This window comes from Lactuca virosa, chromosome 4 (genome assembly GCF_052849685.1).
Source record: "Lactuca virosa cultivar CGN04683 chromosome 4, Lactuca_virosa_CGN04683_v6, whole genome shotgun sequence".
Taxonomy (NCBI): Eukaryota; Viridiplantae; Streptophyta; class Magnoliopsida; order Asterales; family Asteraceae; genus Lactuca; species Lactuca virosa.
Window position 1 is genome coordinate 244201677 of NC_136429.1, and position 12960 is coordinate 244214636.

Sequence of the window (12960 nt, forward strand, 5' to 3'; positions counted from 1 at the left end):
TATATATATATATATATATATATATATATATATATATATATATATATATATATATATTTTAATATTATAAAGTATAAGTGTTGAATTTTAACTTTTAAAATTCTAGGGGTTGGAACTAAAGTTTACTAGATGACTTTACATGTTCCAAAACTTGAGGGCAAGTTTTGTAACTTTACAAAACCTTTCAATTCATAACTTATGAGTTATTAAAATGAAGACTCTTCATTTTTGTAACTTATGTGTTCTTTTAATGGATTTAATACAAAGTGACTTTTGGTTATCCATAACTTGAGGACAAGTTATGGACTCCATTAAAACACATAAAGATCATGAATTCAGCATTAAACAAGTAATTCCTATGATCTATCAAGAACTCATAAGAACATGAATAATCATATCAAAATTTCAAGAACATATGAACACATATAATCATGTAATTTTGATATTAGCCATTGTAAATGGATTAGAACAATCATTACACCATCTAAAACATGTTTTAAAACACCAAAACAGTTTACGGTAATGTTTCTAGTCCATTTCCAGCAGCAAAACTCGAAAAACTGCACTCAGGGGCTCCTACTCGTCGAGTGCAAGAACCTACTCGACGAGTAGGATGAGTTTACTCATGGACTCGTCGAGTCCCCCCATGGACTTGGCGAGTTCATGCTTCAGAATGCATAAAAACAAGTTTTTTCCACAATTTTGCATCAACTATCAAACAAACAAGCCTAGGCTCTGATACCACTGATGGGTTTTGAGCATTCTAACACTCCTAAGTGTACATGCAACCCTAGAAAACCTTGGATCTATGTTTGTCTATGACAGGATGAGCGCATTTCGCTATGAGGTGATGACTATAATAGGGACGCGCGTGATGACGTTTCGGGAGTTCCGAGCTTGTGGAGCTCCAGACTATCATGGGGTTGGGGACCCCATTCTCAGCAGGAGGTGGTTAGCGGATATGGCTAACACGTTTAGGACGATTTTCTGCCCCAAGGAGGTGAAGGTCAGATATGCTTCCTACATGTTGAAGGACCAGGCATGTGATTGGTGGGAAGAGATTGGTAGTGAGTTGGGTGATGATGCGGTTGATGCTGTGTCATGGGATGATTTTTCGACCGGGTTTCTATCGGAGTTTTCACCAGCAATTGGGGTACAGCAGTTGGCGCGAGAGCTTATGGGTGTCCTCCAGACTACTGAGACTGTGGCAGAGGTCACTGCTAAGTCTCGGGAGAGGACTTTGTCGGTACCACAGTATACAGCAGATGAGTAGATGAAGAAAGTGAGGAATCATGATATGCTGCGAATGTTATCAGGGAGTTCGTGAGTATTTCGGGGTGCGAGGCCCTAAATGATATGACTACTAGAGCCTATAAGTGGGAGATAGATTTGGAGCACATTGGTAAGAGGGGGGATTAGATCAGGTACATACATTGGAGGGTCCCGGGAAGAGACCCAAGATTTCTGACCAGCGCATGAAAGGCCAGCATGGCCGAAACCTGTGCAGCACATGAGGGAAACTGCACGAGGGGACTTGTTGTTCCAGAGGTTTGGGCTGCTACAAGTTTGGCAGGTTTGGTCATGTTAGCAGGGATTGTCCTCATGGGGTAAGCTTGTTATGTTTCCTCTGCGATCAGGCGGGCCACGAGGAGGCCGACTGTCCGATGTTGAGGGGAGGAGCAGTGAGCACGCCTGCTCTGGCTACTTTGAGGATCATGGATGGACGAGAGGGTAGGGTAGGAGCCTAGCAGAAAGGAGTCAGGCTTTTCCGTGTCAGACAGAGGAGGTCAAGACTCCAGCAGGCGGCATTGCGAGGATGTTGTATATTGCTTTCTTCATGGTTTTATCAGTATGTATGTTATTCTAGAATCTTGCATCGGATGGGGTAAATGTATATTTGGGTTATTTCTCTGCTTATGTTTGGGATTATATTTTCAAGAGATGTCATATGCCAATTGCATACCGTGAATTATTAGGGGTTAGTAAAAGGTTGTTTCCCTCTTTGCGGATTGAGAGTGTTCAGTGTTATCATGGGTTATGGTCGAAGTCGGCTCAGGGGTATTATATGGAAGGTCTGTGGTTAGCTTCATCGAGCTAGTCCTCTTGTATCGATGGGGTATAGTGGTTTCATCATCTGTTGTGGTATAATCAGCGGTGGCCTATGGGAGAACTTCTAGGTTCTAGAACTACCGTTTCTAGGAGAGGGGCGGTAGCAGAAAGATACTGGTGTTAGTCGCATAGGTTGATTGACCATTGGATGTTCCAAGGGAATTGTATTTTCGCATGGGTTGTGTTCGATTAGAGTTCAGTGGTTCTGCAAGGATTCTTCAGCAAGAGTAAAGGTTAAGGCTTCTAGTCGCCAGCATGGGAACTCAAGGAGTTGGTATAGTGTCATGAGAGGTGGGTTGAGGTATCGGACTAGACTAGATTTCAAGAGTAATCTTCAAGATTTCAGAGGATGGACGATCTTAGGGTTTAACTGGTAATTGATTGCTAGCATTGGTAAGCACAGGTTGTTAATAGTTGGATTTAGAGGGTAAGAAGGATCGGGAATCCTTCAATTCTCATGTGCCGTGAAGACTTAGTCGAATCTAAGTGGGGGAGAATCGATCATGTATTCAGGAGCAAATATAGGTGTGAAACTAGGATGAGTTTCACATAGCCTTCAGGGAGGAAGGCGGGCGAGTGGCCATCTAGATTGAGGTGAGTTGAGAGTTCGAAAAACTTTCAAACATTTGGTTCGCGCCATTTTCTTGGCATCGGATAGCAGGCTTCGGGGACTCATGTTGGGGTTCCAATCAAAATTTAAGTTCGGTTGGGAGTGGGTCAAGCGTGAGTTAGAATCTGCAAGGTGTTCGGATAAATAGATTAGTCGTAAGACAGTGGGCGGCGGATGTGGTAGCATGGAAGTGTTGTAAGACTTCAGTGAACCTATGACTTGCTCACGGATTTCTTTGGATGGTTTAGGCCAATGTGGATTGTTTGCAAGATTGTGGGAGGGCCACAACATGTTTAGAGTCACGGATTGATAGGTCATGAGAGACCGGGTATGAGGTAAGACTACAGTTGGTTCCGTAGCGTTCAGCTTAGCACCACGTTTGGTGCTGATAGGGTTCGGGTAGCTATTGCCGGCCGAATATTTCTTTCGGAAGTCGCGTACAGTGACTGTGGGGATGTTCTCTGGCTTAGCAGCCGGGCAGGGACCCAGTATTTTAGATGACTGGTAGACGAATTGAGACCAGGGAGGTCTCGATGGATTTTGGAAAGCAGCTAGGAGGCAACATGCTGTTTCAGACAATTCCAGTGTTTCGGGCAATATCCAGTCGGGTTAGACCGAATGGGTAGGTCGAGCACCCAGATATGCTTGGCAGTATCCGGTTGAAATAAACCGCAGGGGTAGGTCAAGCACCCAGATATGCTTGGCAGTATCCGATTGAAATAGACCGAAGGGGAGGCCAACACCTAGATGTTCTTGATAGTTTTCGTGTTGTAGGATTTCATGTATGGATGGGTAACTGATTGTTTGGGTAATGCTAAGTCACTCACAACGAGATTAAATAATCTCAGAGTAAATGATTTGACCCTGTTGCGCAGCTCTCGTCTGAGTCTAACCGTTGCAGGGATGAGTCTTCTAATCGAAGGATTATCTGAGCCTTCTGTCAAGTACAAGTGTTCTGCAGGGACATTGGGTATGTGATTCTATTTCTAGTGGGAACCTCAAGTTACCAAAAGTTGAGTAGTCAATTGGGAGATAAGTGGACTGGATTTAACAATAATGATTCAGTATGAGCGGTCTGTTAGGGAGTCAGGCCATCTCGAGACTGCAGATTTCAGATTGAGTAAATGCGTTTATGCCACGAGAAATTCGTTCATCGTTGTGGCGTAGAGCCCTGCGAGGGTTGGTTCTGGTTGCCTTGGGAAGGTTGTGGTATGCTAAGCACTGTGGTCGAGTTGCTCAAGTTGTCTGGCGTGTCAGGAATGGTAAGGAATGATTTCGAGGACGAAATCGAATTTAAGTGGGGGAGAGTTGTAACATCCTGTTTATTAAATGAATAAATGGATAAAAATTAATAAACGAATAGTAACCCGAAATCTGTAGTAAATTATCAGTGTTAGTCATAAGGAGCTAAATGACATAATTTCTGGAAATTGGGATCTTCACTGTAATATTTGGACTTGAATTGTAATAAATTGTGGGAAGCAAGGACTAAAGAGTAAAATGGGGATTTTGATGGTAGTGGTTAGAGAACGAAGGACTGAATATGTCATAATTGAGATTTTGGGGATTAAAAGTGTAAATCCGGATTGGTTTTGTATAGATTTTCAGAAGGCAGGGGGTGTTTGGTAGATATTGGATTTAAATTGAAAGGAAAAGAGAGGGAGGGGTTGAAAGCGTCAATATGGACAAATGTTTGAGATTGGACGGGTGCATATAACCCGTCACCTTTGTCCGTAACCATAACCCTAAGAAGTTCTTTCAGCCGCCACTTGGAGTACACCAGCCGCCACCACCCCTAGTCTATCGTTTTCCAACCAGCAAAGATCACCGACGACATCTACTACGACCGGAGATACGCAGACCGACGAGGGATAGCGGGCAACCTTCAGATGTTGTCGGTTTCTCACCTTCAGCTGCCGCTGTGCCGCTTCTGTTGAAAACGGAGCCACAGTTGGTCGGGTTGCTGTCGTTGTTGCTGTTTCGATCGTTCCTCTTTCTTCCCTTTCTTTCTAATGACGCATCACCTCCATTACTCTCACTGTCGACGAAGGCGAGAGTGTGAGCCGATACTGTGGTCATGAGGAGACCGGTCGAACTTGTTGTTGTTGGGCCTCGTCGCTGCCGTCGCCGTACGCCACCAGGTGGGTGGCTATGTTCAAATTTCGAGCTAAGGCGGGTGTGTGTGCTTCAGCTACTAGTGTGCATGCCGTACGTTTGTTTGCTTGGCCGGACTTTATGAGAAAAGCCTCCACCACCACCGTGGTGGCTATCACCTCCGACCACCATCGCCGCCACAAGGGTGGTTGAGCGTGTGTGTGTGTGTTATATTGCGCGTGTATTTCTTTTGGTTATTATGTTGTACAATGTTTTGTTTTGGCTAGATTATTCAAGGAAACAACCCGTCACCACCACCGTGAGGTGGTGGCTGCCACCTCACGCCGCCATTCTGCCGCCACCTTAGGTGGTTGTGTGCATTTGTGTGTGTGATTGTTATTTGGGATGCTTGAACATATTTTAGACTAAAATCATAACCACCACCACGAGGTGGTGGCCGCCGCCGTGAGCCGCCGTTGACCACCACTACCCAAGGTGGTAGTGGGTGGTGCCCGACTTAATTAACATTAATTAACCTAAAAACTTAACCAATGGACTGATTGGCACGCGATTGGGTTGGAAACCCTAATTAGGGTTTAGAAAACCCTAATTTTGGATATGTTGGTCTTGGAATTGTCGGGACCCGCATTTTGGACCATTGGATTGGAATTATGAATTAAGCCTGATCACATTGTATGATTGACCTAGTAGAATGATGGACTTAATGGATTAAGTCCTTAATGGGTTAAGTGTTTCTAATTAACACTAATCGTCATTTTATGTGAAAACCCTAATTGTGTTGGGTTTTGAGTTGGGACTAGATGTTTAGATTCTTGATGGGCCAACTAATAACAAGTATATGGACTAAGGAATTTAGATGGGCTTTAGGGCGAGGCTCATGTGAAGGGTTTGGGCCCAATTTGGAAAATTGGGCCATATGTTGGGCTTTGGTTCATTGTTTGACTTTTGGGCCTTTGGAGTGTGAGTTTGGGCTTTGGATTTGAATCAAGCTAGGTTCGGGGTAAAGTAGAATTTTTACCCCAAATATGGACTTATAGTTATGTATTGGAACCCAATTATTAATTGGGTGTTGTTTTGATGTTGACAGTCCGGGAATCTGTCATCCAGCAGCTAGAGTTTTATCCGCGGGACTTCAACAGTGTGAGGTGAGTTACCTTCCCTGTATAAGTGGGTCGAAGGCACCAATGCCGGCCCACTAGTAGTTGTTTACAGTAGAGATGATTGTCGCTGTGATAATTGTCTGGTTTGCCATTATCTGTTGAGATTTATGTGCTTGTATTCTATGTTATTACGTGGTAATGGTAGGGGGTAAAGTAGACCCTGTAACTAGTCGAAAGAGACCGAAGGGGTAGGCCAACACCCAGATATGCTAGGCAGTATGTGATTTATGTGCTTATAGGCGAGGATATTATGTGGTAGTGGTATGGGTGAAATAGACCTCGTAACCGGTTGAAAGAGACCGAAGGGGTAGGCCAGCACCCACATATGCTCGGCAGTACCGGTTGAAAGAGACCGAAGGGGTTGAGACATACCCAGTACCGGTTGAAAGAGACCGAAGGGGTTGAGACATACCCAGTACCGGTTGAAAGAGAACAACGGATTTGAAATATACCTAGTACCGGTTGAAATAGATCGAAGGGGCTACAAGCACCCAGATATGCTTGGTTGTTATGTATGTATGGTATGTGGTATGATGGGGGAACTCACTAAACTTCTTGCTTACGGTTTTCAGTTTTGGCTTCAGTTACTTCTTCTTCGAAAGGAAAAGGAGCCGGCATGATCGCAGCGCATCACACCATGATTTCCGCACATGAGATCTTTGGGAGTTATACTCTGATGTTGTTTTATCATGACATGTTTTGATTATTGACATATTGGTTTTGAAATGGAATGACATTATGAATGTTTTCAGACTATTGGTTTTATAATCACGTAATTAAAAACGAAATTTTTGGTCTTGAATTTTGGGATGTTACAAACATACTCACAACTTGTAGACATCTCGGTCTAGCAACTTCCCATGAATCAGACTAGGTCGATGAACAATGAAAAAATAGAACAAAATATTTGGGTTATGGGAAACAGATTATGAAGAAACTAAAAAACTTGAAATGCACTTCCAAGTTTCAAAAACCATGATTACACACACACACCTAAAAATGAATACCATAAATGTCAAATAATTAAAGATCTTGAGCAAATAAGAGAGAAATTAAAAAAATATATAAAAGAAAACATGTTTTAAGCAAATCCGAGATAACAAAAATCAAAAATAGAATTAATGAGTACATACTTGTAAAATTCTTAGGGCTTTGGAGCGATGATGGGAACAAAATCAAAACTAGAACATGTAAAATCAAACAAGAAGAGTTTAAAAATATAAAATGTCTCGGTCTTTTATATTGAATAGAAGCAATAAAAAGAAACCATAAGCAAACAAAAAAATGATAGGAAAATGCTTACTTGTTCAAGTGTTGGTGGCGTCATAGATTTTCGAGGTTAAAGAACTGGAGACTGATTTAGGTATTAGGTCACTGTCGATTACATTGAGAGAAAGAGGATGATACAAAAAAATTGAATGGAGAAATTTCAAAGAGGATTGAAAAACATACCAAATGAAGGTTGATGTCTCAAAAATTGGGAACGGGAGAGATGAATCAATGAGAATACTCTTGAAATCGATAGCGATGGAGGTCCATATGAAATCAACGGACTACGCTATCTGATTCAAAACTGAAAGAAGATAATACCTGATTTATTGGGATTACAATAATAGTCTTTGATTTTGAAGGCTGATTTTAAGAAAAATTAAATGGAATCCGAGTATAGATGGAGGTCTAATATATTTAAGTGGGAAAACAAAAAATTGAGTTAGCCACATGAAGACACGTGGACATAACAAAAATTGGGTTAACCATATGAAGACATGTGGACATAAAACTATTCTTTTATTAGTTAGGGTAGATACCTTAATATATATATTTTGTCAAACGCTAAAAATTAAGTCGTACAAGCATTTAGTAAAATATTTACAATCACTTTATGCATTTAAAAAATAGTGAATCTTATCCGGTCAACAAAGGAAAAGGTCAAAAAATTCCATGATATAAGGAGATATTGTTAAGTAGTCCAAAGATTAGATTTAGAAAACAATATTTGACTATCTTGACTTACGCAACATCTCGACATTCCCGATTTTTAGTTAAAGTTAAACGATTATTGATAATTTGAACTGGTAGACTTAGTCAAAGTATGAGCTTATATAATTAAAACCCAACATCACCATCGTCACTTATGTATAAAGAAACAAAGTACACTTCGCTCTCTTGGTCTCCCTCGTCATTCTATCTTATACTCTGCTTTTTTCCTTGAGTGTGGTTTTCATGTTCTCCACAACGTTTTAGGGGTTTAGGTGTGGTCTCCTTTGCTAAGAACGTGGATTTAAACGATCTTCACATCACCACCTTCACGACAACAAAAGCCCTAACATCCGCCTCCCTGCGTTGTTCACCACAATGAACTAACACAACATATCACCTCACCCCCCCCCCCAAATAAGTGTTTAATTTAATGTATTTTGTCGCCATATCTCATTCTAAAATGTTCGATTTTCTACTAGGTTCCAAAATCTGGAACGAATCAACCGCGAAAACCTTGAAAAAAACACCATTATATGTGCAGATAATAAGGTTTGTGTTTGTGTGTATCTTGTGTATCCATGTGTGCATATTTATGTACGTGTGTATGTGTATCTATGGAATAAGAAAAAAGTGGGCAAGTGGTATTTTTGTGGGCTGTTTTCTACGGTATTTGCTTATAGAAGTGGTTCACAGCTGATATGTGCATATCTACATATATATTTTACATCATATCTTAATATTTTATGCTATATTTATGTTTATTAAAGAACAAAATGTAATTATTATGCTTAATATCTGTTATGTATCATATAGACATTCTCGGGAGCAATATGGAAGCTGGAAGCAGGAAAATACGAGCTTAGACAAGAAGACACAAGAAAGATGTTGCTGGACAGCTTGACCCCTCATCAGTATTTTGACCATATCTCATTACTCGTAACTCTGATTAAGGTGATTCAAAATGATCTGAAAACTAGACACAATTTCGGACGACTTTTGTGTTTTGAGAAAAGTCGGATTTCTAACCACCACGACGTGGTGAATGGAATCTTCGCGATTTTTGACGCTGGCTTGGAGAATACGGGATAAACACGAGGACCACGACGGGATAAACACGAGGACAACTAGTCTTTCAAGAACAACGTCATGATATGATCATTACTACGACACGAGCTCATGATAGTTCGGTTTTTTGTTTCAATGCATGGGGTGAAAGTTCCATATTTGAAGAAGGTTTTGAAGAACGATCCTTTTCTGACAAGCGACCAACCGGTCCCCATCGTTTTTAATTTTCTTGGACTAAATAGATGCTCGCTGGTTTGGCCACAAATTGAAACGAGAGGTCAAATTTTACAAGTTGGTATGAAGAGAGTATTCGATGAAACGCGTGGATTAATAACGAGCGGATTGACAATTTATTAAGTTGGGAGTCCAGCTCAAGACTTGCACAAAAAGAAGCGCTTATCGGGAGGCAACCCGATGTGTGAAGAATTTATATCCTTTTATTTTTATTTTTTATTTTCTTAGTTTATTTTTGGTGTGTTTAATCTGTGTGTTTATTTTTATTTTTATTTTGTTTTAAAAGACATGTAACCGGATGGTAGATGTTTGTTTTCTTGTTACAACCAATGGTTTGTTTTGTTCGCAGAATTATTAGAATGTCAAGAGAAAGAAGTCGTGAGCGTTAGAGATAAGAATCGAAGCCCATAATTTTTGATAAGTGTGGAGTGAATTTCGTGTGCGAAAAGAGATTAGAGAAAGAGAGGGTCCAGAAAAATAGAGGTTTTAGAAGAGTCTTAATCCGTTAAGAAGTTCAATTTCATTTCACTTGGATAGAAAAATTATTGCACAATTGCAATCTGTGAAGACCCAGTTCTCACGAAGTGAGCCTTCACTCCTCACGTCATGAGCTCGATGCCATCAAGATTCAGAAATCGATTTACTTCGACACCACGTCGTGCCCATTCTTACCACGTCGAGAGCAGTAAAAATGGCGTTTTTATTCTACTCTTTCAACTTTACAATGTGGCGTATGCACCACACTTTTTGAAGATTCAAGTTGTTGATTCACATTTTTTCGGCACATTCACACATATCGATGAAGTCCAAGTTCCAGTCACATAATCAAGATGTTCAAGTTTTCCACACACGTTCCGAATCGATCTCGCCACAACTACCCCAGGGGAGTCTGTTCATTTTTCTCCTTTTTATTGCTTTATATTATTATTATTTTTTTTGCATATAATGAGTGCATTGTATGTAATAAGTGTGGGGTAGGGGGTCGAAAAAGTAAATTGCTAGAAATTTTTTAAGTAAATTGCTAAAAAAATTAAAATTTAAAATTTAGAAAAAATTTAATAGATTTGAAATAATAATCTAAAAAATTGAATCTAGTAATAGTTTTAACTTAAGTTGCTAGTATTATATGAGGTGATCTAATACGAGCGTAAATGTTTAATTGAGCCAACATATGTTATAGTATATTTGTGGCTTCCTAAGTCTTAGTGAAAAGTCATGAGATATGAAAGGTAATCTGGTAGTTTATATGGCATAATATGTTTTGCAGTCTGTACCTAAAATCTATCCAGGAGAGCTTATGTAGTCATTGCACTTAGACTAATACCTCTAACCAATAAAGGTTGAAGTTAAGCTCCCTAGCTTAAGCATGTAGGTTTTGAGTGAAAAAAAGTGAGTTACATGTAAAAAGGAGAGAAATTACCAAAAAGTGAAAAAGTTGAAATTTTTTTGGAGCATTCAAAGTATAAAATATGAAGATCAAAGATCAAAAATTCTGAAGAAATTCAAAAAGTTGAAGACACCGAAAATCATAAAGGTGGTGAATTCAAAGAAATCAAAGATCAAATATCAAAGAAGTGAAGAATTCCAAGAGCTTCAATTTGGTCTCTAAAGTTGTAATTTCTAGATTATGTATGATTGGGTAGCTTAACCAAAAATACATTGAGGTTAAGAAAGATTTCTGAGGATTGATTCGGAGGGTTGCAGAAATGAGTTTCGTATAAGCTAAGGGGTGAAAGTTCATAAGGATTGTGAGTATTTAGGATTGGGAAGTTGTTAGGATTTTAGACACAAATATGCGCATTGAGGTCTTGGTATAATGGCTGAGTTCAAAATGGCTTGTTCTATATGATGGTGGTGATGAAGGTTTGAATTAAAATTAATTAGTTTTGCTTGAGGGCAAGCAAAAGATAAGTATGGGGTATTTTGATATGTGCATATCTATATATATATTTTACATCATATCTTAATATTTTATGCTATATTTATGCTTATTATAGAAAAAAGGTACTTATTATGCTTAATATCTGTTATGTAGCATATAGTCATTCTCGGGAGCAATATGGAAGCTGGAAGCAGGAAAATACGAGCTTAGACAAGAAGAAGACACAAGAAAGATGTTGTTGGACAGTTTGACCCCTCGTCAGTATTTTGACCATATCTCATGACTCGTAACTCCGATTAAGGTGATTCAAAATGATCTGAAAACTAGACACAATTTTGGACGACTTTCAAGTTTTGAGAAAAGTCGGATTTATAACCACCACGACGTGGTGATCTCACCACGACGTGGTGAATGGAATCTTCGTGATTTTTGACGTTGGCTTGGAGAATACTAGATAAACACGAGGACTACGACGTGGTGCCATTACCACGTCGTGGTGGCCAGATTTTAGGTAAGTATATATATCCGAACATTATGACGAATTGAGAGACTTGGAGGTGACTTTCTGGAGAAGCATTACGAAAAATAACCTCTGGAAAACCCTTAGAAGAGGAGGAAACGATTGGAGCTCAAGATTTGAAGAGATCTAGACGAAAACATCAATTTATTCGGTTTGATCATGTTTAGATTTATCTCTATTGAGTTTTTGTGTTTGATTTCTACCATGAGTAGCTGAATTTAGCTACTCCTGTTTAGCTAGATGAAGCTTCAACTTATGGATTAGTTTAATTAATTATGGATTTGAATTGTTGGTATTGTGCTTGTGTTTTATTGTTAATACCTAGCATGCTAATATTTGGTTGTTTAGTTGCTTGAATTAATGTTTTGTGTAACTTAGTGATTATTAAATTACATGAACTTGACACCTAGTGATTTAGTGAATATTAAATTGCTAGAGCTAGTATCGACCCAATCTTAGATAAGTGATTAAAGTAATTGAATTTAGCTATGCTGGAGAACATAAATTATGACCATAATTATATTTGCATAATAAATCTTACATAGCCTATTCATAATCCATAACTGATTTTGTGTTTGATTGTGTGTGACAATGCATAGTTTTACATGAATTAGTTAAATATTAGTAAATTTGGACTTAAATTACAAATAATATAATATTAGGTAACCAACTTTGATAATCTATAATTGTTAGCTAACCATAAAAAAGAAGTGGATTCGAGCTAAACGGGAGTGCTTTTAGTAATTGATTGAACCTTTGTTTAGTAATTAAGTTTGTCTGAACTTGCAAAATCAGATAAAAACCTTTTAAATTATTGTTTGATTTTAGATTAATTTAAAGTAATTATTTTAGTTAATTAAATATGTTCCCTGTGTTCGACCCCAACTTACTTTACTACACTACAATCCGACTAGGTACACTGCCTGGGTGCATATTAGTTAGTTAAGTTAGTTAGGATATAAATTTAAAACTAGTAGGTACTTTACTACACTACAATCCGACTAGGTACACCACCCCAATTTATTTAGATTTAGATTAAATTCTAGAACAACAAAGTACTTTTCATTTTTATATACCCAATTATAGTCTTGTACTTCAAATTAATAAGAAAAATGAAATAAATAAAAATAAATACAAAAATATTCAAATAATCGTATTTTTCTTTTTGAATACCCAAATATAGCATTTTTTTTTAACTTTACCTATTGTACGTTTGCTATTGTTTGGTATGTGTATCAAAAATTAAATCTTATAACTATTGCATCCAATTTAACAAGGAACCTGG